Raw genomic sequence first — 24,675 nt, forward strand, 5'->3', positions numbered from 1 at the left:
TGTGCTTGGGGTGGAAAATTGAAGCTTAAAAATGAATTCATGTCTTCCTTGGTAACCTTGCACTTGCTGTCGTTTTCCTACTCAGCACTTGTTTGTGAATTCCTCTTTATTTAACAAAGAAGTATTTGGCCAGGTTGGATTACAGAAGTCTTTTAATGAACCGTGAGCTGTGCTTACATTACAGTTGTCCACGATGCGTTCTGTGGAGGAATCCCTCAGGATCAAGACGTATGAACCTGAAAGGGTTATTAACTATTTTAAGGATGAGCTGGATTATAAAGACTTCTATATCCAACAACTTAAGCAGGTATTTTACTTGCTCTTTTTTGTTATTAAATGAATGATGCAGGTTTTCCAAGCAACAGGGAAAAGGTCCAAAAAAAAAAAAATTGGAGCAAAATGAAAGTGGCCAACTGAAATTAGTGGTAAACCATGAAAGATATTCAAATAATTAGTCACTACAGAGCACTGGCAGATTGCTTTAAATACAATAATCTGTATAGTAAATACATATGTAATACATGCATGTAACCTGATCTTGTTGAGTGACATCACGATATGTTAATTGAAATGTCTTACCATAAACTCTTTCTATCAGCTTGAGTCCTTATTTATGCTATATGAAAAACTTATTAATTCTAGGCTGTCTTAAAGATTCTGCTTGTTTCTACTGTGTATGCTTTTCTTTCAACATGAAATATAGGAGCTGGCGGGAAAGGACCATAATCTTCAAAAGTGGCGTGAGGAGAGAGATCAGTTAGTAGAAGCTTTGGAAGAACAGCACAAAACTTTGGCTTCTAATGTCATACAAAAAGAGACAGAAATAGCAGAACTGAGACAATCTGCCTTAAAGGATTCAAGCAAGGTCAGCTCTCCTTTCCTCCTACCTGATTAGCTACCCATAAATTCTGTAAAACTCCTGTACCTGCTCTTTGTATTCTGGGTGTGGTTCTGTTCTTGAACACTGTCGTATTGACATCATGTGCGACTAACCAAAAAAAGCACCAGATTTTATTTTTGTTCTTCAGAAACAGAATTTCTGTTAATTACTAAAATTTCAATTTTTTCAGTAGTTCAGATAAGCAGATGTCAGTTTGATGCTTATGATCCTACAGTCAGACTGGACATCTGTAGCTTTTTCTGATAATTCACAGCATTTCCGGATCCCAAGCTAGGCTCAATACTCAGACAGTAGTTCAGTCTCAGGTTTCTTACTTTCTTTGCTTTCTCTGAGGTAGTATCTACAATGGCATGAAAAGACAGAAGGGGACGTGGAGAGAGATTAAGGGAAGCATCAAAAAGCAGAGGGGGGATGATCTCTGGAAGTTGCATTTCTTATTTCAACATCCAGCTTTTAATCAGGATAGCCAATCTAAGCCGTAGCATAGAATTTCAGAAGCTAAACAGAAGACTAAATGAGTTGTGCTCTTTTGAGAATGTTTGGATTCACTTTCTCTGAGAAGAAAGATGTTCTCATAGCAAAACTTCCCCTACAACTGCCGACTTTCTCACAGTACCGAGGATTTGGGAACAAATAAAAGCTCGGGTTATTATATCTTAAGAGAGATGAAGGCTGAAGCACATAAGTAAAATAGATGAATCAAAATATATTGTATTACAACTTCCCAGGCAATTCTGTGACTACTGCACTTGTAACAGTGACCGTACAAATCCGTGAAATGTTACTGTTCTTGAATAGTTAAGTGTTCTAGCCTGCAATTCTAAAACTGATGCTACTAAGTAATTGCAATACTGCTTGTGTGTGTTAATTCCTTTTGCCAGTCCCACAACTCAGCAGTTTTTACTGTTTATTAGGATAATGCAACTGTGATAGAAGAGTTAAGAAAAGAACTGGCTGACAAAGATGACTTTATAAAGGAATTAAAACAACGCATTAACTACAGTAGCCCTCAGTGTTTGCCAGAAATACCTTTACTTGAAGAAAGACAAAGTAGAAGGAATGACTCTGTAAATGAAAAGGTATGATTATATTTATAGAAAGTCAGTACTTAACATCTTGTTAACCCCTTTTTGTTCTTCTGTTTTCCTAGGAGATACTGGAGCTGGAATCATTTTTCTTAGCATATAGTCCTTTAACTACATATTCAGTGATGAGTACTTGTTGGTTCTTTTTGTCTTCCACTCAAACATGAGCTCTCATCTTCTCAAAAATATTTTATTTACTAGAACACCATCTCTCTGTGTACATTATGGAACGTTTCCATGCAGTTTTCCATGTATTCGTATGTGGATGCTGAAGATTAGGCAGAGGTTTAGCCTTTGGTGTTCTAACATAGCAGCTGTGAGCGTGCAGACTATGGGGGGAATGGATGACAAAACGACCAGCGTTACAGATTTTGTCCCTAAATAATGTCTCGCTTTCTCTCTCTTGGAGGCAGAATACTGCCTGAGACTGTTAGTGAGACCCAGTAGGGTGTATCTGAAGATCACACAATGAATAGATGTTACTACCTTCCCACACTTGTGCTGTGTTTCAGCTTACGTGTTCATGTGGCGTCTGAGCTTGAGGTTTTACACTGTAACTTTAGAAAACTCGAGATATTTTGGAGGTCTAATGCATAGCCTAATCTTTACTCCTTTTAAATATTTACAGCCTAGGAAACAACAAAGCAAAACTAAAACTGGAGAAAGTATTCCATTAAGATGCAAAGCTGAAGACAATTATTTGTCACGTCGATGTACTAGGAGCCTCACTTCATTAAATGAATCTGAGGTTAGTATGAAACTTCAGATCTGAAAATGTTGTGATTGTATTGCTTTTGATAAGGAATGAGTAGGAAAAGATCTCATGTTCTCTAAACAATTCCCAAGTTTTAATTTATTTATCCCTTTCAAGGTGATCAGATCACCTGTTTTTATAGCCTTTGATAGGAATAAAAGCTGTTGAAACAATTGTGTGATGAATTTTTGTCAGGTGCTGTTGAAAACTCTCCTCATGTTAATGCTTATGAAGTGGCTCATGATTAGATAAGTTACTTGGAAAAAATTCATGGAGCCACTGAAACGGGCACAGCAAATTGAACTTATTTTCTTCCTCTGCAGGATTTCTGCACATTGTTTTGTTAGCAGTTGATGTTAATCATTCCTATATAAGTTTTTAATTGCTAACTTTCATAAAATAGCAGTTACATATATTTTAAAAACAAAGTATTTATTAACCAACTTAATTCTTGGAAATACAGTGGGTGGTGATACTCCATTCAGATTCTTAGCAGAGCCTGATAAAGTGGCTCTGACTACTTTTTGTCTTTCTACAATTAAAAAAAGCATTAAAAACAAGCATTAAAAAATGCTATTTCTACCTCAGTAAAGTAGTTGAAGAATTTAATCAATGAACTGCTTTAATGAACAAAACTAATAGCCAAGCTCAGTGATAATGGTTTAAGAGAAGGGAATTTCTCTTAACTCCATTGTGTATTTTCTTTGAAACCTGTAGACATAAATCAGCTTTTTAGACATCAAGAGATGTCTAATACTGATATCTTAATGTCCTGTTTTTATAATTGAATGCTTATTTATTATTTGATTTACAGTGGAATAGTTACCACTAGCAAATACTTCCCTACTATTAGCAAAAGTGTTTAAAGTGTTCACTTTTGTGACATCAATTGTTCTTTCCAAAAGAATCATGGCTGAAACTTGTCTTATTTTCCCAGGATTTTGTGAAAAGTGAGAACACGAAAAATACAAAATCTGTCATGGCTTTTAATTCACCCTCTGCAAGTGACGAGAAAATGGTTGTTTTTTGTTCTAGTTTTGAAGCTAGCTTGGGACTTCCTGTAATTGTGTGGTCACACGAAAGAAGCAGTGTCTTATCCTTATGTGTATACCTGAATGGGAATCTTACATGCTTATGAGCTCTTCCTATTAAATTCCATAAGCTAACCAAAGGGCAAGTCAGTCTGTCCCCAGAGCGTGTAATGGCTGTACTGTGTAACGATTTGGAGGGAAGGATATTGCACACTGAATAGTTGGGAAGAGAAGCTTGAGTGTATTATCGTGTGCTTTTGTAAGTGAAGCCCTTGTATTAAACTAAGGTTCATATCATTAATATGCATGGCAGTTATTAAAAACAGATGTTCACATGTGATAGCAGTATCCTTGGCATGGTCAGAATATGAGTAGTAGATTTTTCCCATCTGTTGTCTTCTGTTTTGTATGTTTGTTTATTTTATGTAATTAGAACAGCTTATGTAAGAAACAACTCCACAGCATGGGAGCTACTTTTAAAGAAACTACTGCCTTATTAAGAAACTGTAAGAAACGTATGCCTTGAAATAGCTGAGATTTTGACAACTCCCTAAAGGGTATAAAATTGTCTACATTACTTGCCGTTGTGGTATCATCAGCATAATGAACAGAGGTGTCAGTAGTAAAGCTCAAAATGTCAACTTAAAATAACGTTGAACTAAAATGAAGTTTAAACAATGCTCTTGTTTCACATGTTCACATCTCTGTTGAACAGAAATCCGGAAAAGACTACTTCCTGAGAAAGCGAGTACATGCTTCAAGACTGACTAAAAAGAAGGATGAAACACTGCAAGAAGTTGGAGATTTTATTCAAAGCTCTCCTTCTATTATACACTCTAAAGGTTGGTGTAGAATAAGTTTTATTCCATGTTTTCTAGACATTGTAGAATGGCTTGTTTCTGCTGTAGGCTATTAATGTATGTGTTCTTAGACTTGTCTGCCATGTTAAGTTGTCCTTTGATTTATGAAGTAAATGCATTTATTCGTCTCTTCAGAGATTCATTATTACATTTGTGAAAACCTACAAGTATACAGAGAAAGTTGGTTCTGTCTTGTGCTTCTGTCAGCACGAAAGTTAGGCCTGTTGTTTAACTCCTGCTGAAGTTTCTGACTTCCAGTGACTTCTGAGCCATGATTGTCTTTCATACTCCATTTTAATGCGTGCTTTAAGCTGCCGTACCTGAAGCTATAAACAGTTTCAGCTATAGAAGCAATAAAGAGCCTCGATGAACAAATACAATTTCTGAGTATTTTCACTTAAATTTTACGTGTCATTCATGAACCAAGTTTGTTACGAAGCTTTTTTTGCTTTCAGTGATTTAAAGACTCACAAAACCAGTAAGTTGATTGGTTTATGTATCAAAACAAATTTCTTCTAGCCAAGAAGCTGATGTCAGCAGTAAGTTCTCCTAAATCAAACGAACCTGAAAGTCTCGAAGAAGGAGAGACCAAGCCAAAACGATGCAAAAGGAAGCTGTATTCCACTGTCGTTTCTGGCCCTCTAGATATACCTGCTTCTTCGGTAAGCGATTATACTGTAGTCTTGGCTTAAAATAAACTACTAAGGAGTCCAAACAGACTGGAGGTTTCATCTATTTGCAGGAGGAGGTTGAAAGTACTGAGGTATTTCTTTATTCTACCAAGTCATTCTTGTTGGTCTTCCTGCTGTTCTGTTTTATTTTGTCCTCAAAGATCTCTGTGTTTGGCTGGCTTACAGTTTACTAAGTAGGTGATGTAGCAATCACGGAGATGTCTTCTAATTTGGAATCATAGATAATTTCAGTGTGTCGGAGTGGGATTATTCTACTACACGCTTTTCTAGAGCACAACTTAGACAGCTTTTTAGGTATGCTTAAACTATGATCTCCTGTCTAAGCCAACTTGCAAAGGATCTGATGTGCCAGTTTCATGACTCTGTCGGCAGCTATTGTGCTAAGAACATTCTTGCTCTGTTGGAACTGCATCTTTTAATTATATTAGAGTCCTTTTTCTGTTCAGCATAGTGATCATTTGCCCATACTGTAATATCCCTCTGAATTTTTTGATGATTTGACGAATGATAGGGGCAGAAACCAAAATGTTATTTTTTTTGTTAGAGGATGAAGAAGATGAGACAATTTCTTCTCTCACTGTAGTTCTGAGAACATGGAACTGAACCGAGAACTGAAATTCTGGGCAAGTCATAGCTACAGGGATTGAGGCTAAAAATGTTTTCTGAACGCTTCATGTTTCACAAAACAAGTATTATAATACTCTTTTGAAAACAAGTATTTCAAAATGAAAGCTGCCTTCAGGCTTTCCTCAGATGTGTGTGCTTTTTTAAGATAAACAGGATTTTGTACATTCTCCATATTTGTTCCTTGTGATTAAGCTGCATTAAAATGATCTCGGTATCCCATAGTTTTCTGAATAAAATATAATAAGCAAATTCCATTCTGAAATCCATTTAGGGGAAGAAATATGTTTGCGTGGGTCAAGAAGAGCTTGTCAGTCTTGTGTGAAAAGATGAGTAACTTTTGAAATGTTTTCTTCAGGAATCTGAGGAACAAAAGAAGGAAAGTGATCATCTGATCATCAAGCGACGGCTGAGATCCAGAACAGCTAAAAAACCTTGAAGAAGCATGTTTGTTCCCCTTTCTCAGGACATACTTTTATCGTATTATTAAAACTGGTTGTTAATAAACAGTAACAGTTACTCCGTTGTGTTCTTAAATTTGTATATAGGTGTTTGTTGCAGAACGGCGGGAGAAAAGCAGACGACCACACCTGTCATTGACATATGATCAGCGAATCTCATTTATTCCTTGGCTGCGTGTACCTTTATAATACGGATAATTAGCTCATACATATTGCAACATATCTCTGTTTCGTTCGATTTGTTGGCCTCAATTATATTATATTGTGTTATCTTGTATTTCGATATCATATTTAGTAAAGTAAGTTTTTCCTCCTTAGATTGCCGCTGTTTTATCCCATTCCCCTTTTCCCCCTCCTTTCCGGGCCCCGGGGGGGGGGGCCCACGGGGTGGCTTCCCCTGTCACAGGCATAGGTAAATCTAAGTAACCCGTGACACCATCCAAAGCCAATCTTCCCTCTTTCTGCCTGAAACTGTTTCCCCTCCTCCTATCCCAAGTGACCCTGCTAACAGCTTTAGAAAGCCTTCATGCAGCATGAAAACGTGCCTGTGAGCAAACAAGCAGAGAGAGCAGCAAGGATTGCTGTTGCACTGCGTCACGCCGCTCACTGCCCTCTCCTCCCTTACAGGTTTCAAATGGAATTGGTCCCCAAACTGCCGCCCCTGATACACCGCAAGTCCTCCGGGAGCTTCTCTGGGGCACGGAAGCCAAAAAAAGATGAGACTTTGCCACCTCTTTCCAAGGGCAGGAAAGGTAAAGTGGCTTCCAGCTCCTTTCCACGGCACAGGCAACCAACTGGAGGTGGGCAGTCTCTTGCTGACCATCATCCCAGGGCTCTCACTTGTTTCAAACCTTCCTGCCGGCTCAGCATGGCTTCTTCCCCTTAGATAATGGTTGGCCTGTCCAAAAGGGAAGTGCTGGGTGTGACGTACCCCCATCCCTGGCTATGGCAGGAGGATGTGGGGATCTCAGGCCCTGCCCTCCCCCAGTGGAAGGGCAGGGACCCCAAAAGTCATTCTGCTGCCTTCTTGTCACCAGCCAGGTCCTCTTTCCCATAGCCAACGTCCCTCCTGCAGCCCCAAAACAGAGCTGAGCTGCAGAAAGGAGGCCCTCCTGTTCATATGCTCCCTTCAAATACTACAAGGCCGCAGTGAGGTCTCCCTGAAGCCTTCTTTTCTCCAAGCAAAACAAGCCCAGTTCCCTCAACCTGTCCTCGTAGGAAAGGTGCTCCAGCCCTCTGATCATCTTCGTTGCCGCCCTTAGCATTATTTGCAATTCTCTTTTGCCTTCCTAAAAAACACACCTGCTTCCGGGCACATTTCATCCCACTGTTAGGCCTTGTAAGAAGCACTATGGCAAGTCCACATGCAGAAAACACTGTCATTCCATTCAGTAACAGAGAAACCATTCTGCCCTTGCTCATGACTCTCGTCCCTGTTTCCTCCTGAACTGGGCAGTGTTTGTGGGCAATGAAAGAAATCCCCATATTCCAGAAAATAAAGACAAATAAGAAATAGGCAGAAAAGCGGCACTAATACTTTGTCACTGGTGGGAATCTCCACAGAATGTGTTGTGCTGAAGGTGTGAGGTTAAGGGATCATCACTCTCAAGATAAAAGTCACAGCATGGAAGATTTAGGGATGGCGTGCTGACTAGAAGGAATAAACAACACTTACCTTGTATCTTATTCATTTTCTCTCTCTTATCATCGGATATCTTATCCTCATCTACAAAGCTCTGAGGTTGTCCAAAGCCTGTTGCCATGAGCTTTGCTAAACGCAGCAGTGCTGTGGCTCAGAGGTATTACACTGGCACATCGCAAAGGAGAACTCCATAACCCAAGTGTAGAGGGAAGAAGAAAGGGGAACTGTTACAATTAATTACCTCCTCTAAATTGGTAACTGTAGGCTTCTTGTCACACACTCGTGCCTTAAAGCAGAACACCACAGATGTTGACAACCATGACAGGGATTTCTGCATACAAGCAACCACACGAGGCTGAGCACACTCTCCTGTCTCTTTGCCATTCCTAGAAAGACCCAAAAGAGCTCAGTGTTCTCTTGCTGTTAGTTTACATCCTCCAAGCACTTCCAAAGGCACGCTGCTCTGTAGAAAAAGCTGAGCTGTCCAGAAAGTTTGTTCAGGAAGAATGCAGCAGTATCAGTGCCCGTCATCCTGGGGGACCTGAATGCATTTGTTAAGAGAACAGGGAAAGTAGAGCTAAGAGAGCAAAAAACCAGGCACTAGCAGTGCTGCCCACAGGGGGCGGGGCTTGAGGCAGGGCCTGTGCCAGAGGGGGGCCTGGCACAGTTAGGGCCAGCTCAGGGCCCAGAGCAGAGGGGGAGCAGGCAGAGGCAGGGCCTTGGGGCCCAGGATGGAGGAGGACCAGGCACAGCTGGGGCCAGCTCAGGGCCCAGAGCAGAGGGGGACCAGGCACAGCTGAGGCCACTGCAGGGCCCAGGTGAGAGGGGAACCCAGCACAGTCGGGGCTGCTTTGGGGCCCAGGCTGGAAAGGGGCCTGGCACAGCCAGGGCCTTGTGGCAGCACTCAGACTCTCCAGTTCAACCCTTAACCATAACCTCAAATGGTAACTGTAGTGGAAGGCAGGAGCTGATACAGCTGCTTTACTCTGTTTTAATTTTCCAAAGAATGGTGAAGGACTCGAGCTAGTATCCAAAAAAAGGAATTTCTGAAAAAAAAACCCAACACAAATCTAAACAAAAAATCCCAAATACACTTTTCTGAAGAACAGGATTCACAAAATGTTGCTATGGAGCAGATCTCCAAATAGAGACTCTTTCTCTTAGACAGCCAGCTCTAACATGAGATTAGGGAGGGCAGCAACCAGGCTCTCCCCCTTTTTTGCACATATGAAGTGCTTCCAGCTGTGCTCCACAGCAGAACATCTTTCAATGAAGATTAAAGCCTGTGAAATGAAAGAATCCATTCCTATTTCTTTCACATTTGTGTTCATTGACTTCAGTTCCAACCAGGTGGACTCGCAGTGTCTTGCAAGTGACACCTGGAAGCAGGTACAGAGTGGAGACCCAGCACCCTCAGTGTCCAGGTGAGTAACAGCAGCCAAGGAGGCCTTTGGGCTCTGCAGGGTCCAAGTGTGGAGCATTACACACAGGAACACCTGAGTATAAAGACAGTGGCAGAGCTGTAGAGCTAGCCATAACAGAGAGGCACAGTGGCTCAGTTAATTTCCTGCAGTAACACAGAAAAAAAGAGCCATGAGGGAAATGCAGATGCTTTCTGCCTTCCTCTTTTGTCTCATGCCTTCTGCCCCCATCAGAGGGGAGGAATGAGCTGCACTTCCACAGAGACATTCCCCTCACAGCCACTCACACCTCAGGTGTGGAGGAGCTAGCTGGGGCTGCTGGTGGCAGCTGTGGAACACTGCCATCTGTGGTGCCCCATCCTACCTTTGACACTGTGCAAATGACTGCAAGCAGAGATGTAGCAGAGGGAACACAAAGCATTTAATAGCTTATCAAACAAAGCAATGAGTAATAGAAATGACAGTATTTCCAAAGAAGTGGCAGGGAACTGGGGTTCTGTAGCAGGCTTTAGAGGCTCTGCATGGAACACAGCCCCAGGACACAACCCATCAGCTGCTGGGGCAGCAGCATCCTTGTCAGTGGGGGATGTCGCCAGTGGTGGACAGGGACAGAGTGAAGCCACACCTTGATGTAGCTCTGCATCTGCTCCTTTCCTGCTCATGTCCAGTCCTTTCATCTATTGCACTTTCGATCTTCTGTCCTTCTTTCTTACCTTTATCCTTTCTTCTTTTCTGCTCTTTTCCTCTTCTTAAGTTGTTTTACCTGTATCTGCTTTTCCCCTCTTCTGTTGTTTTACTGCTCTGGTCTGCATCCGGTGTCTGCACCACAGCTCTAGGTTGGACTTTGTGTTGGGATGGAGAAAGGTTCACAGGGCATAGATTTGTACAAGAAGAGCTCTCGTGCTGTGCCCAACAGGTGATGAAAAGGAGCCCTCAGGACCCAGGACCACAAAGGCAGCTTTTTTTCCCAAAGGCCACAGCGTAAGCTCGTGTAACTGGGAAGGATTCTGTTGTATATCTCCTGGAAGTGCCTTTGAATGAATAATTTTCTGATTTGTTCCCAATTGTTGCTCAGAGGAAATGAGGCTTTTATCCTTGTATCTTTGCAGGAAGACAGAGAGGAGGGAACCTGTCTGGTGAAATGCTCAGGTGCCATTTCCTTCCTTGCACCAACAGCCTGTTTGTGTCCACGCGATGCCAGTTGTCCTCCTGACAGTTTCTACTGATGTTTCCCTGAGACCTTCTGCTAAGCTCTACTGTTTCTGTTTTCTCAAAGCTTTGTTAGGACTAAAAGAGGAGTGGATAACAGATGGAAGGATCTGGCCTTCTGCTGGATGATAGCCACCTGCATGTCATGTTCCTGCTTTCTCTTTTCCACAGGTGGCATTGTGCTTCCCAAGGAGCATATGGACCTTTTAGATGGGAGTGCACAGCAATGATCCAACAGGGTCTCAGCTTCCTTCCTGCTCTGCACCTGAGTGAGGGACACCGTGACCTGCTTAGGAGGCAAGATGTCATGTCAGGGAGGTGCGTTTTCCTTGTTTTTTTTTTGTCATCTGTGCTTTGCTGTGCTGTGATATTTTTTTGCGTTGCAGTGCTATGGTTTTCTTTCCTATTTGGTGTTTTCTATGTCTTATTCATTTATTTATTTTTATAATTTTTTTCTTGTCTTTCCTTCTTTTGACTTGAAGGGGTGGAGCCTGGCTGCACCTCTCTTACAGCTCATTTCAGGGGGCTGACTGCCCTTGGGTGGGATTTTTTTCTGTTGATTTCTCCTCTGTGGAGTTTGTTCTGTGCACTTCCATCCTCAGAGGTGGGTGAGCCATTCTTTCCTTGCCTTTGTAATATTGTGCTAGTCTTTCTGCTGCTACAGATAGTATGTGGTTGTTTTTTCTGGGTTTTTTTTTTTTTTTCCTGGGTTTTTTTATACTTAGATTCCCTGGTCTTTGGCTTGCTTTTTTCTTTATTTTTCTTTGTATTGCTTTTTTTTTTTTTTTTTTTTTTTTCCTTAATTTGCTGTGTCATGTTCTCCTTTATGGTGACATTTGCAAGAGACTGTGAATTCTCCTGGTTCAGACTGCAGTCGGCTTCATCAAATGTGTAAGAAATATATAAGGGCTGCTGAGGCCAGGCTAGATTTCCATTTCTTTATGAACTGGGGTGTTGCTGCAGATGCGTTTATCTCCTGTTTTGTCTCTTGTGCTTGTTCAAGAATTTTAGAACATACTATGTCAGTGTTTGTTTCTATCCTGCTTTCTCTTCTCTCTGGCAGGTCAGCTCATGCTAGAAGTTGATGGCATCACTGTATGAATCGAGGTCAGTTTAGGAGCAGCTGCTGGTGGAAGGAATCAAGTCCAGGCTAATAAATGGAAGCATCTCCTGGTAAGGTGTCAGAGGCGGCAGTAATGATGTCTGTCATCGTAAAAACCAGAGGGCAGGCTCATCCAAGTTCTTGCTGGCTGATGTTTGGGAGTATCTTGTTTTCCAGCTGAAAGATAAGAAAGCTAAACATGCTGAGCCGTTACAGCTTGAGCTGAAGTTGTGAATGTGCTCCCGGATGTTTCCTTTAGTGGTAAATCATGTTCTGGCACTGTGGTAGTCCTATCTCTGTCATGATTTGGAGCACAGTGTCTGGTTGCGAGCCTTGTGTGCCTGTTTCCATGAACCTTGCTTTCTTTCTGTCTTCAGAGTAAGTGCAGGGTGCTTCCTTGCTTTTGGTGGATTCATCCAGGAGGCTTTCAGAAGGCCAATTGCAGTATTCATAACACAGAGGGACACAATGGGAATGGACTGTTGTTACCACCAGGCAAAAGTTTCTTATGTCATGAACAATATAAACAAAATTCTTACTTCTGGCCTGGCCCTGAGCTGCTGCAGCTTAAAGGCTGTTTGCTTTTGGGTGGCCCTTCGTGGAATTACCTGATGAATTTTCCCCCAATTTTTTAATGGCATTTTTAATGGCACTCATAGCTACTAAATTTGGGAGAGGAGTTAGATAAGGTTAGGGTAAGCTGCTTCTTTTTTTTTCTATTCTCCTAGGTGACTGTATTTTCTGCCAGTGCTGTGCTAGCTCTGTAACCGGGGATGGTCCTAATGCTCATGAAAAGGCTCTACTGGCAGCACAGAATTTGACCATTGGGCTGCCTGCTGGATTAATTTCTGTAGATTGAACAAACCATCTCAAAAAGCATACAATCAGTTTATTTTTTGAAAGGCTGTCAGCTTTTGAGGTCGCTGAGAAGTCTTGGTTTATCAGTCACTAGCAGCTTGCTGGAGCTTGAAGTAGTTGAATCGTCCCTTACAGAGCTGTTAAATAAAACCTTCTAATTACTTTGGCATTGTAGCTCTGAGCTAGGCTATACCGCTGGTGTGTGTGCCTGTGCTGCAGATGCCATCCTTCCTCATCCTTCTCCTCCTCCTTGGCAGAAGGTATCACCATCAGCTTTCTACCTCACCCAGCAGTTGTTCTCTGAGCAGAGACTTGGTCGCTTCCCAGTTTCTCTGTGGCACCCCCCTAGGCTGTTAGTTCTCTCTTTTTCTATTGGTGTTCTGTGTAGTCTTCAGTTTGCCCTTAGATGCCAGGCCACTTGAAAAGAGTTTTCAAATCATATCCATCCTGATTTCTTTACGTGTTGTCCTTTTTAAAAACAAACAAACAAACAAAAAATCAGCAACAACAACAACAAAAACCAAGAGGAATACTCTGGAATTTTCTATAGCAATCACCATTTCAGACTTGTCCATTATTCCTTTTGAGGCTGTTCTCTAATTTATTTAGTTCAAGATCAGTCCCCGTCCTTTGTTCTCCCTGCTTTTCTGTCCTGTCTGTATTTATTTGTTTTTCTCTTCAGCCTGCTTTCCTTCCAGTGCTGACAGTCATGGGGAACTCCTAGTTGTGTCAAGGAAAATGAATGCCACAGCACACATTCCTTCTTGATGTATAGCGGGTGCTGGTGATAGCAGAGCCCCTGTTCTCTGTGAGCAACTTGTGCTTAGCCTGCATTCGTTGATCTCTGATCTGCTAACCTTGTGAGAAGATGAAACAGAGCATCCAGCTACTTCACTGGGATTGTGGTTTGCACTGCTTTGACTTTAGTCCTGCAGGCCAGTGATGGACAAGGCAGAGGTGTTGGGATACTGAGAGAAGTGTTTGTGTTTGGAACTCTGCATTTTTTTATTTTTATTTTTTTCTTAACCATCACTGGGGACTGCTTCAGTTTAGCAGAGGAGCCTTAGTGGCGTGGTTGCCTCAGGTGTACCTGATCTCATGATGGTATGTGGCCTTTTGGCAGAGTTTGGGAACTGACCCCTCAAAACAGTGTTTAGAACTAGTTGCAGGTGATAGCAAGGCTAATCCAGTAAGGTTTTGATGAATCTGTCACAGAAGAGTTACCTGTCCTTATGAGCATGGCTGGTGTGTGGTATGTTGCTGCGACCTTCCTCCTTCTGTGTTTGATGAAGTAGATGCTTTTTGGTAGGGACGTTAAGGCTTTGGATGTGATAAGTTGGAATCCTATTGTGAGCCCAAATTCAGCAAACAGTTACTGCTTAACAGGGGCCTCAGGCATATGTTTTAAGTTTCTCTGTTTCCTGTAGGACTTAAAAACATGTTTATAGCTTTGCGGAGTATATATGGCACAAGGTGTGCTTGAGTATCTTGTGTTCTCTTTGGCAAGGACGTAATAAAAACCAGTCCTGGATGTTTGGTGAGGGAGCAGTGTTGAGAGGGGCGAGCCAAGTGGTGGTAGGAGTCCTGAGCCACCTAGTTTCTGTGCCTCTGTGTGGAGCTTTGTGCTTTGGAAATGCCCAGATTAGCTTTGGCTAAGCCTCTGAGCTTCTGGATGCTTCTCATAACCAGCTCAAACCTCTCAAAAGCTTGAGGATTGTCCATCGCTAATTTTCAAATGAATTGCATGGGGAAATGAAGATAAAAACCAAAACCCTCAAGTAGAAGTACTTGTTATTTTAAGAATAGAAAGGATAATGAATATGCCAGTAGTGTTTGATTGTTATGGAGGAGCACAAAGTAGTGGCCAGGAGATAGGAGAAATAAGGAGGAATGTCTCTTGGTTCTTTTCTCTAGGATCTTCAGGAACTGTTGATAAACGTAAAGATGGGTAATACACACATAAAGAATGATAGTGGTTTTAAGGGTTGGAAAAATATTGTGAAGCACCCGTGTTTCGCCCCAGATTAAAAGATTTGGAACTCTCCCAGAGTAGAGAACAGTTTGTCTGATTTCCATTTTGCTGAGCAGTTCAGGCCATCAGAGAGGACTTGCTGGCCTCTGGACAAAGGGAGAGTGTGAAGGAGAGGAGGAAATAAAGATGTTAAGATCTGTGAAGAAGGATGAATGGCAATGGTTGTTTGTCACCTTACTGCCCTTCTTGTCTCCCTAGAGCCCAGCTGACTTCCTGGGATTGCTGAATAGCTGCCTCTCGCTGCCTTTTGCTGCCTCCTACCTATCAGACTAAAAACCAGTGGTGTAAAACTGAGTGTGAATTTAGTGGGGTAAGTCCTTGAGTAATCGTTATTTCCGTAAAAGGCATTGGATGTCTCAGGATGGAAGTCCAGGTACCTGCCCAAGTGTATTACAGCAGTCATGGAATTTCTATTTCAGAGACTTTTTCAAAGCCCTTCAGATGGAAAGGCAAAGGGATGTGCAACTTTGGAGTAGTAAATGGTGCATATCAAAATGTAAAGAGGGCTAATTAATGTAAACAGACTCCAGTCATGTCGGTGTATAGCTTTCTTTAGGAGGGTACTCAGGAATTCTTTTCTGACAATGAGTGATAGTGTCCCAACTCCAGGTGCGTGCTCAGCTTGGAAATGCATGCACATAGCTTTTGCTTGGCCAGCTGCTTTGAATGCATCGCACTACATCATCTTGTCTTGACCTCTTTGCTCCCTCCATCAAAAGTTTTGCTCGGTCTAGACTCGTTGCAGGTGCTCACTGTGTTATCTTGACCCACGTGAGATCAATACAGAGATGAATACAGAAAATTAAGTAGGGTTGTGCAGCACTAATTTGAACGTCTTAGGGGAATGATCGTGCTTAGGATAGGGTATCTTCCACACTGCTGATTGTCATCGTCGCCCACCCTTTGTGGGACTCAGACTTGTAGAACTAGCTCTTTGAAGAGAGGGCTCCCAAGGTATTAACCCATGTAAACTTCAGAGTACCAGGTTGTGTGATGGCATTTATGGGGCAGAGCCCACAGGGAATATGCCTCTGTGTCACTCAGTCTTGTGATGACACAGCGCCCGCTGCAGCCTGGGGTCAGTGGGACTGCAGGCACAGCGGCATGGAAGCTGAGCCAGCCACAGCCTGGTGCGTGCTGTGCAAGTTGCCCTGCCTGGTGCTGGGCTTAGTGCTGCCCTGTGCTGATGAAGGCAGCCTCGGAGTGGTGTGGGGCAGCACTTTTTGCAGCTCCCTGCCAATCAGGACCCCGACCAGCAGCAGGTTACTTGTGTGAGCAGGGGCGTGGGGGGGAGCCCATTTCACTTGCTGTTACAGCCTCAGAGAAATGTGGTTATTTTTAAAATGAAGCTTCTGACTGCCGGAGGACTCGTGTCATTCTCGCATCCCACTTTAGTGGATCCTGTCATGTGACTTGAAAGCACAGGCTGAGAGTGCAGGCTTATTGGATTTCATTTGATCTTTCCTGACGACAGGAACCAATGGGTGGCTTCCAGAATAGTTCAAGATGTCTCTGTTAAGAGCGAGTTTTACTACACGTAACTGGAACACCAAGCTCTTGATATTGTGCTGGTGATTAAAGCATTCTTTCCAATCAGCTGAAGAAATAGGCTTAGGAACACAGAGCATAATTCCTAGCTGCAGTAGATGATAGTGTAGCTTGAAGAAGTGTTCCCGTGGCGGCTCAGGTAGTTTAGATCTTAGTAGCATCTGGTAGTCTAAAGTGTGACTAATTCAGCTGATGTACTTCTCTTTGTATTTTTGGCTCTTCATTGTTGGTGGGTAATTTCAGCAACCAGCCCAGCAAAGACTACTGGTTGGCAGATAGGCTTCTGTACTTAGCCTTGGAAGGCAGAAGGATGCAGAGAGTAACATTTTGCAGAGTGCAGAGTGATTATAGAAACTGCAGAAGGTCAGCTTTGATAGGGATCATAGAGTCATAGAATTGCTCAGGTTGGAAAAGACCTTAAAGATGGTCAAGTCCAACCATAACCTGACCAAACGTACCCTAAACCTGACAACCTGCTGCCAAATCATGTCCCTGAGCACCACATCCAAATGGTTCTTAAACACATGCAGGGGTGGTGACTCAGCCACCTGCTTGGTTTTTCCTTTGAGGAGCAAGCTGTCAGAGATGTCACTGCAGGAGCTGGTGCGGAAGCTGGACAGAGGTGTGTACTTGGTTTTCAAGAAGTTGCAGGGCCTAAGAATCTGCCTGGAGAAAGTGATTGTGGGGAAGCCAGAGACACTGCAAGTTCCATCACAGCTGCCACAAGGACTGTGGTGTTAAATCTCATAGAATCATAGAATTGCTCAGGTTGGAAAAGGCATTAAGGATCATCAAGTCCACCCACAACCTAACCGTACTAGCCTAACTCTAACAGCCCTCCACTACACTTTGTCTCTGAGCACCCCATCAAAATGATTTTGATGATACCTTTTGCATACCCCTTTTACCTTTGCCTTTTCTTCTATGTCACTTACCTTTTGCCTTTCCTCTGTTGAATTTGCCCTCAGGTTTTTGCTTTTCGCACTGCCATTTGCTTTTGCCCTTTGCCTTTGAATTTTGCATTTTGCTTTTGGTGTTTTCCTTTTGTCCTATGTCATTTGCCGTTTTCCTTTACCTTTGGCATTAGCTTTTTCACTTTACCTTTTGCATTTCCCTTTTGCCTTTGTCTTTTGTCCTCTGCCATTTTCCTTTTGCCTTTGCCTTTTGCTTTTTCTTTTGCCTTTGTTGTTATGCACTGTCTTTAGCCATAGCCATTTGCATTGACAAGTTGCCTTTGCATTTTCAGTTTTCCTTTTGGCTTTTGCCTTTGCCTTCTCTCCTGTGCCATTTGCCTTTTTCCTTTGCTTTGTCATTTTGCCATTTTCAGTTCCCTTTTGCCTTTGCCTTTTGTACTAACTGTCCCACTTAGCTTTTGCCTTTGCCTTTTGGAATCTGCCACTTACCTTTTGTCTGTGCATTTTTCTTTTGCCTTTCGCCTTTTCCTTTATGCTTTGTCTTTTGCTCTTTCCATTAGCTTTTACCCGTTGTCTTTGCATTTTCAGTTTTTATTCTGTCATTTCCCGTTGCCTTCTGTCGTATGCAATTTGCCTTTTCCTTTACTCTTTCAATTTTCCTTTTTCATTTCCCTATTGCCTTGGCCTTTTGATCTATGCCACGTACCATTTTCCTTTTGTTTATTGCCTTTTACCTATTGCATTTTACATTTGTCTTTGCCTTTTGCATACATATTACATTTTCCCGTTGGCCTTGGTGGGTGCATCTGCCCTTGTGTTTTGTATTTTCCCTTTGCCTTTTGCCTCAGCCCTTGGCTTTTGACCTTCCGTTTGCCCGTTGCCTTTTTCTTTTGCCCTTGCCTTATAGCTTTGCCGTTGCATTTTGTCTTTTCCCTCTGCCATTTGCTTTGGCCTGTTGCATTTGCCTGTTGCCTTTGCCTTTGGCAGTTTGCTTTTGCTTTTGCCTTTGCCTTTGCCTTGTGTCCTATGCCATTTTGTTTTGCCATTGCCTTTACCGTTGCCTTATGCCCTTTTTATTTTTCATGTCTTGCTTTGCTGCTCCGTCTATGTTGCCATGGATTGCTTTTGAGTTTTGGTTTTTTTTTTTCATATCTGTGGATTCCTTTATTTTTTTTTCCTTTTCCAGTCTTGGCATTCTTTTATCCTTCACTATGCGGTATTCCTTTTTGTTACTCAGTATTTCAAGCCATTTTGCTTTCTTTACCTTGGCTTCTTAGTTCTTCAGCTTTCATTTCTCTTTTTTGTTTTATCTTTGCTCTTTAGTTTTTCTTTTGAATCTTTACCTGCCCTTTTTGAGTGTTTTTGAGTGTTCTTTGTTTCTTTCCAGTGCTCAGCACTGGTGAGCTTTTTTATTGTTTCTTTGATATGGACTCTTTGCTTTGACATGATGTTGTGTTCAGGTGATTTGCTTTACTCTTGCATTTCTAGACCTTGTTTTGCTTTGCTCTGTTTTCCTTCCATGTTTCGTTTTCCCCTGTTTGATTTTTTATAGTGCTCCTTTTACTTTACTTTCCATGGTCCTTGTTTCATTATTGTTGCCTCTTTGTCTTTCCTGTTCCTTTATTTTCCTTAGTGATTTTTGATATTGTTTTTCTTTCGTTTCCTCTTTGTGTGTCCTGCCATTCTGTCTCCTGCCAGTATGTGTTTCCTGCTATTGCGTGTTTGTCTCCTGCCAGTGTGTTTTTTCTTTCTGTCTTATAATACTTCTCTGTTTACTCTCATGGCTGCTTAAATCCATCCCTTACCTCCTTCTTGGCATGACTGCAGATGCTTTGCATTCCTACAAAGATATGTTTTGTTCTAAATGTCATCTGGAGACCCAATCTGGGCTTGTCACCCTGATGTAGCATCTCTGGTTGAGGCAGCAGCATGCCCTGTAGCTACCCATTCCTCCTCCCTGGCATGGATGTATTACTTTTTGTGTCCTCGAGACTCTGTTTGCATGTCTGCATTCTGTCTTTGATACTACTTTTCCCTAGTGCTTTCCCTTCGTACATTTCCTCAGAGTTTTTCCTCATTGATTTTTCTTAGTGTTGTTGCTTATTGTTTTTCCGTACTGTTGTGTTTTTTTTATTTTATTTTTTCTTTTTTTTTTTTGTTTGTGTTTGTTACCTGCCAGTGTATGCCTCCGGTCAGTTCGTGTCTCCTGCCAGTGCTTGTGTCCTGCTACTTTATGTTTCCTGCCTGTGTTCCTCTCCTTCCAGTCTGTTTTTTTTTTTTTTCTTTCTTTCTTTCTCTCTTTTCTTTTCCTCTTGTCACTTCTGAGATTCATTTCCCAGTATCTAGCCTTACCTTCTCTGGTGGAGGTAGCAGCATGCCCTGTAGCTACCTATTCCTCTTCCCTTGTATTGTTGGTGATATCTTAGCCTTTTTCTGGCTCTGTTGTCATCTCTGCATCACCATGGGAGTGCATTCTTTTCCTTATCCTTTGTTTGATCTGTATTCCTTTGTTTGTTTCAGTTGTTGTTGAATTGTTATTTTGTTGTTGTTGTTTTTTACTTATGCTGTTTTTTTCATTTCTCTTAATCTCTGAATTTTATCTCGTTATCACTTAGCCTAATTTATAGCCTGCAGTTCTTTTCCCCGTGTCACGTTCAGGTTTGGAACCAGTCAGCCTGGGGTTACACCTCCCCATGTTGCATCTTTGTTGTTGCTAGGGAAAAGGAGTGGTTCCTTTTCTACAAGATACTCTGAAAACATCTGTACTAAATGCACGGGGTTTGATTTTGGTTGGGGAAAACAAACTGCTTCCCGTCTTACTCCCCCGTCACTTCCTTGGAGCCTTTCCTACTGCTCGCATTTGCAGTTCGTCTTGTAGACATGTAGTTAGATAAGAGCATCTCTGCTTTCCTCGTCCCTTTCCAGCTTGCCCTGATTCTTCTGCTGCTGTCCTGCCTCTTCTGCTTCTTTCTCTGGTTCTCCTTGTTAAATAAATTGCAGCCCAACCTTCAAAAAGGAAAGAAGAATTTAACTGCAGTGACCCATGTCCTTATCCCACTGTGGTCTGTGCTGAAATGGCTATTGACTGAATTGGGAACAAGGCTGCCTTCCCCCTGCTTTCACATAGCCTCTCTATGGCATACAATAAGTGGGGTTTCACAGGTTGCGTGAGGAGCAGCCAGGTCCAAACCTTCCCTCCTTGTCAATGCAGTGGCTGGGGAGGTTTCAAAGCTCCTTGGAGCCAGGGAGCTCTTTGGTGGAGCTGACGGAGGAAGGTCCCACCTCCATCAGGGGAAATAAGAAGGAACTCTGCCATGCAAAATAAGGAATAACATACCAAGTGGGGATTGTACAGTGAAGCAGGAAACTGATGCTCTGTTGGAATATGGAATAAAGGGGGACTAAAAGAGGGAAACTTAAAGCTAGTTTATAGAAACAAGTAAAGGATAGTTAAATTTTACAAGTAAAAGAAACAAGGGGCATAGGAGAGCAAAGAGGATGCAGCTAAGGAGTGAGACCTCACGGACGACATCAGGCAAGGAGGAGAATAACTACTTGTAAACTACCAGAAGAGGAGTTTCATCCCCCTGATAAGAACAAGAGGGGGTCTTCATGCTAAAGACCTACTGAATATGTATCAGAATTCCGAGAACTACTGACTATGTATTAGAATTCTGAGAAATCATTGACTATGTATTAGATGTACCTATATCTGTGTCACGATTTTACAAGTTGGTGTGCAAGTTTGGTGGAGCTATCCCCCTTGCACCCGGCACTGGAATAAACATACCTGCTTTATAACCCATCTCTGGATTATAGAGTTTTATTCCGCAAGTCAGGATGAAATGCATTCATTTGGCTATGGCTTTTTGGATGCAGCACTGCTCAGTAGCCCTGGGCTGTGGGAGCACTGACATGATGCAGCGGGATGCCACTGGGATGCAGGGACAATTCCTGCTTTTCCGCAACCCAAACTCAGGTCTTGTGGAGGCCCCGGAAGGAAGAGTGCAGTGCTGTGCAGTGTTACTGGGCTGGGGATGAAGGCTGAGGATGACTCATCCCCACTCAAGGGAAGTGCTGTGTGTGGCTGGTCTCATGCGTGTGCCATGGACTCTTTCCTTACCGGAACACACAGGAGTTTTGAGGCACAGCACTGAATGACTGTGCTGGGTTTTCCAGAGCCCCCAGGGCTTTGGGGACATTACTGCCACCATGTCGCTGTGCCCTGGCTGCTGGTGGGTCTCAGTTCATTGCTGTCCCTTTACCCCCCACCGCTGCCATCCCTAGAATTGATCCCTTGCTTGATGCCTTGTTCCATCCTCTTCCTGGTGACTCTTTAGGACAAATAGGGACAGAGCCACTGGTGTCTCCCCGCCTTGTAGGCCTGGGGATTGTCCTGAGTACCCAGCATCACTCTGCTGATGAGAACCAGTTTCTAGGGTCTGTCCCCTGTCCTCAGCTTGGCTGGGGTCCACCCGTATGGAATCACCTGTAAATAAGGGATAATAGGGTCAGCAGCAGGACTGGGGGCTGCTGCAGCACCCATGTGCATCCAACCCCTCAGCATCACATAGGAGACCCCCTCTACTTGCTCAGTGAAGAAATAGCACCCCCCCCCCCCAAAAAAAAAATCCCCGAGTGACTCATTTGGGGCTAAAAAGGCAGCAAAAAGCAGAAGCTTGGGAAGTGTGGGAGGGGCATGGGAGGCCTTTGCTCCTGTCCCCATTTGGGGTAAGAAAAGGGGCTAAAGGGTTGCAGAGTGGGACCCCCTCAGCTGTCTGCCCCCAGAAGCTGGAGGGGGAGGAAAGGAGAGGGAGAAGTGGAAGATGAGGGGGGAAATGAGGACACTTTGAGTTTGACAAAAAGCCTTTCATTCCAGGAAAGAAACGCTTGGCTTTGACTCAGCAGCACTCAGAGCAAAAGCCATCCCCGTGCCCGCTGTGACATCCTGCCAAACTTCTGCCCTGCAGCGCTTGGCTCACCTTGTTGCCTCTGTTTCCCCTCGTGCGACGTGCAGTGGTGCCACCCCCAGCCATCCTCAGGACCCACAGTGAGTCTGTTGGTGGCCAGTGTGTCACTGAGTGACAGCATCAGGTGGGAATGCATCAACATAGAGCCAGGGGAGAGCAGAGCAGCGCTGGGGTGGGGGGAAGTCAGCCCCAAGGGGAAAGTCTCCCCCGTGAAAAAAGTGGGTCATTTAATACCTTGCGTGAGATGCTGGAGAACAGGAAATGAATGAGCTTAATATGTGCCACCTGGGTACTTCCTGAACGTCCTCCAACACCACAAGTGCTGTCCAGAGCTCTCCAGTGTCCGCTCGTGCTCCTTGCAGTTCCCCAGTAAGCTCCCATTGCTTCCCAGTATTGTCTAGACTCTCTTTGTGCAAACTCTGTATCCCCCAGTACTGCCTGGAGCCACCACAGTGCTGTCTGCGTCCTTCAATAGCCTCCCAGTGGCACCAGTACTGCCCAGTGCCCCCAGTTAACACAGCCATTGTACAGTACATGACCATCTCCTTCCACGAGAACAACACAAGGCCACAGAGACGTTGACAGCAACGATGGTGCTGGAGACATTCAGTCTGGAGGAGCTGCAGCTCTTGGTTCACTGCAACCACTCCAGCATCCCCAGAGGTGGGCATGGAGGTCTGGGTGGCCTTTGGTGCTGCAGGAATGACTGCAGGCAGAGATGTACCCAAGTGAGCACCAAACATTTAACACATTAACAGTCTAAACAGTAAAGAAATGACAATATTCCCAACCATTTCCAGGTAAAGGCAGAAATCTTCCTTTTACACTTTGTACCTATTAAACAAAGAAACAAACACGTGCTGAAATCACAAGTGATAACCTTGCTGCCAGTACTGGTTGACCTGAGTGATCTCTCCAGAGGTGCTTTGAAGTGGTTGTTCCCTTGGCAGAGGAGAGAAGTAAGCTTCGTGCTTGGGTACTTAAAATAAAGTTCAGTGTTCTGGGTCTTCCAGTGCGCCTGCCTGGGGAAGCAAGCAATTCTTTGGGAGAAACCATCACATTTCTCTTTCATTTGACAGAACTCGGTGCAGTATCAGCTTAATGTGAACACTGAGGTCCATCTGCAATTATTTTAGAGAGTTTTGTGCCACACAACCCGACTGTTTGTTTCATCTTGCTTCAGATGGAATGGCTGACTTCCTGACTGGCATCCTCACTCGAGCAGAGAGCCACTTGGGCTCCTGTCCCCGTGACCTGGATGCTGAAAAGAAGCTGTGGGACTCAGCCAAGAGGGATCTGTCATTTCATTTGCTGGGAGGAACCAGCAGGCCTACCTTGCCAGTGTCCAGAGTGCCTGCCTCATTTTTGGCCAAAGTCAGCAGTAGATGGACTCAGAGCTCTGTGCATGTGCCTCTTCACTGTCCTGCTTGGCTGGTGGCACTCGGGGGATTTTGTGAGGTGAGGTCTCTGCTGGGCGATTCAAGCCCAACACATTTGAAGTTGAGTGGCAGACAGTATGTATTTTGATTTCCAGGCTTGTGTCTTGGTCACAGGGACTGGCAAGTAGGATGGAGAGGGCTCTCTGGAGATTTTGCCCTGTTGCTGCACATTGCTGCCAGCACCACAGCAGGAGGCAGATGGCCATACATCAGTGGTGGGATGCACAGAGAATGAACACCTGCCTGCCCATCAATAATTCCCCAGAGACCACAGTCTGCAACTAAGGAGACAGAGTGACAGAAAGCATGCTGTAGGTTTGCAGTCCACTTTATGTCTAGCACTTAGAGGTATGTTTTGTCTGAACTGTCTGATACTTTGGTCAGTTAGTGCTACAGAACAGAAGCAGACAGTGACTTCTGTATGGGCAATTGATTATAACAAAGAGAAAAGCACTGCAGGAAGCCTTACCTCCACCTGCAGAGAAATCAGTTCCCAGCCCTATGTCAGTTCAGTTAAGCATCACTGCTCCTTCCCCAAGGAGGATCCTCTATGAAATGCAACAGGACAAAATGTGAACCTTTCACAATGTATCAATCCTTTCAAACCAAGGCATCTAGCATCTCAAAATGACTACTGCTCGACTACCAGGTCGTTTCAGATCACATAGGCTTCAACATCTGGGAAGCCTCTGTTATTAAAGGAGAAAAGGGCTCATGCACTTGAATAAGGGCCACAACTTTGGGGACAGCAGCTACTCCCATTCTTTTCCATCTAAAGCTGTAATTTAGCTTTCACTGCATCTACTTCATGCAGCCATTCATTAGTTCTGCAGTGCACTGAATGGTGCAAAGACTGTGGATCAAGGGAACCAATCTAACCAGTCCTTAATTTCCTGATGAGAAATCTCTCTCAGTCTCTTGGAATAGCACTGATCACTTGGAGCACATTAAAGTAAAGCACCCAGGAAAAAGGTGGCAAAAGTTGAATCACAGCGCCGCCTGCTGGAGACCGACATCTCGAGGGAAGCAGGATGGATGTTGCAGCCAAATGTGCTCCTCCACCACTGGTTTTCTGAGACGTACCCGTGAGCACCACACATTTGTACGGTCTGTCTGTCCGTAGAGCTACAAA

The 24,675-nt window shown here is 43.6% G+C and overlaps 3 long non-coding RNA genes across 4 annotated transcripts; all 3 read left to right on the plus strand.

Annotated features, from left to right (window-relative positions):
* Window positions 1–519: 519 nt before the first annotated feature.
* LOC146752970 (uncharacterized) lies at window positions 520–2,822 on the plus strand. The gene is made up of 3 exons (XR_014940341.1): window positions 520–865; window positions 1,816–1,980; window positions 2,615–2,822. It is a non-coding gene; the product is annotated as an uncharacterized LOC146752970 (long non-coding RNA).
* An 838-nt stretch (window positions 2,823–3,660) lies between these two features.
* Window positions 3,661–5,288, plus strand: LOC146752971 (uncharacterized). The gene is made up of 3 exons (XR_014940312.1): window positions 3,661–3,758; window positions 4,487–4,613; window positions 5,151–5,288. It is a non-coding gene; the product is annotated as an uncharacterized LOC146752971 (long non-coding RNA).
* A 4,188-nt stretch (window positions 5,289–9,476) lies between these two features.
* Window positions 9,477–23,377, plus strand: LOC146752972 (uncharacterized). 2 transcript variants are annotated; one of them, XR_014940311.1, is made up of 4 exons: window positions 9,477–10,998; window positions 11,744–11,853; window positions 14,871–14,982; window positions 22,014–23,377. It is a non-coding gene; the product is annotated as an uncharacterized LOC146752972 (long non-coding RNA). The 2 variants fall into 2 exon arrangements; XR_014940310.1 differs by lacking the exon at window positions 22,014–23,377 and having other exon boundaries at window positions 14,871–19,436.
* The last annotated feature ends 1,298 nt before the right edge of the window (window positions 23,378–24,675 follow it).

The sequence above is a fragment of the Coturnix japonica genome, unplaced genomic scaffold, assembly GCF_054131305.1.
Source record: "Coturnix japonica strain WE unplaced genomic scaffold, WE-NBRP24 Scf040, whole genome shotgun sequence".
Classification (NCBI taxonomy): domain Eukaryota; kingdom Metazoa; phylum Chordata; class Aves; order Galliformes; family Phasianidae; genus Coturnix; species Coturnix japonica.